This window comes from Pseudophryne corroboree, chromosome 1 (assembly GCF_028390025.1).
Source record: "Pseudophryne corroboree isolate aPseCor3 chromosome 1, aPseCor3.hap2, whole genome shotgun sequence".
Lineage (NCBI taxonomy): Eukaryota > Metazoa > Chordata > Amphibia > Anura > Myobatrachidae > Pseudophryne > Pseudophryne corroboree.
Window position 1 is genome coordinate 213,348,754 of NC_086444.1, and position 1,426 is coordinate 213,350,179.

At 37.2% G+C, this 1,426-nt stretch overlaps 1 pseudogene; it reads left to right on the plus strand.

Annotated features, from left to right (window-relative positions):
• The first annotated feature begins 318 nt into the window (after window positions 1-318).
• Window positions 319-436, plus strand: LOC134948786 (5S ribosomal RNA; annotated as a pseudogene).
• Window positions 437-1,426: the final 990 nt, after the last annotated feature.

Genomic DNA, 1,426 nt, shown 5'->3' on the forward strand with positions numbered 1-1,426 from the left:
CACCCTACCCTTCCAATTCCCAGCAGGGCCACACCGTCATCAGGACTTCCACCAACCTGGGAAGCCCCACTTGACACTTTTTGACATTTTTTTGACATCAGAACCTGTGACCGCTCTGGTTTCCATAGGACCAATAGCCATCATCATATGGGATTCAAGATCTACCATGCGACAGAGGTGGCACCTCAACGGTTCATATTTTGAAGCCAAGACCCAGTAGACCCTATACTAATTTTCAAGTACAGGAGAATACCAGAGACAATCCTCTTAGGATATAGGATACAGAATTCCTGGTGTCATTCGGTGTGGGATATATCTACCTGCGGTCAAACCATACTGAGTATGCCCAACCTCGTCTGATCTTGGAAGCCAAGCACTGTGGGCCAGGTCAGTACCTGGTTGGAAGACCACCAGGGAATACCGGGTACTGCAGGTATTTTTATCCAAATCGAGGACACAGGATCTGGAAATACCATCCTCTACCTTTTTCCCTTCCTTTGTAGATTCCTGATTTAATCAGGAATTCAAAATGAGCCTGGCACACATTACAGTAATTTGAGGTTTTTCCTTTTCCGATCATATCTTCACCAATATATATTGTTATAATTTCAGAAATAAAACCTCACACAAATACACATAATTTTTATTACTGGAGACACCCACATATTTTCGCTTATAGAGCCATTAAGTCAAATTATATCGTTATTACATCAAGTGAATTATTTTGAATAATATTATATCAATCAATAATAATTTTTGATTAATAGCTATTCCCCCTTTTCCCCTCCCTTTCCTTGCCTCTTTTTCAATATTTTAGGAAGGTTAATAATAAAAGTTATATTTTAATTAGAATTCATCATTCCATTTACAATAAAAGTGTGCCCCAGAAAAGACATATAGTCTTTCTTTTTCTTCTTGGCTCCAGTACTATACGGGAACCAGTCCTTTTTCTGCTATAGGAACCTTATAAGTCCATTTAATTCATTGGGGTAGTTACCGATTTTGGTTAATACATATTTGACACCATTTTGTTTACATGGTTGCCATGGAGACTACATGAATGAAAATGTAAATTGCCTCATTTCAATGTAATTCCTTTTTTACTATTCGTGTTAATTTATTTCAAATTTACTGGTGGATGTTTCTCTGTAATTCTGATAAAGGTTTTTATCATGCCAAAATGTCATTTAATGATGATGTCATAATCAGAAGTGTTCTGATTGGTCTCTCAGCATATAAATTCTTGGTCTTTCCACTCTCTCAGTATGTCTTGATAAAGGCCTATGATAGGCTGAAACATGTTGACCAGCTGAGAGTGTGGACCTTCCGTTTTATCATCTAGGTATGAACTGGAATTATTTGTAGGAAAAAAGTTTTCTGTTTTGTATATAGGACTTTGTGTTTTTTTTCGTGGTTTTTCTGGATG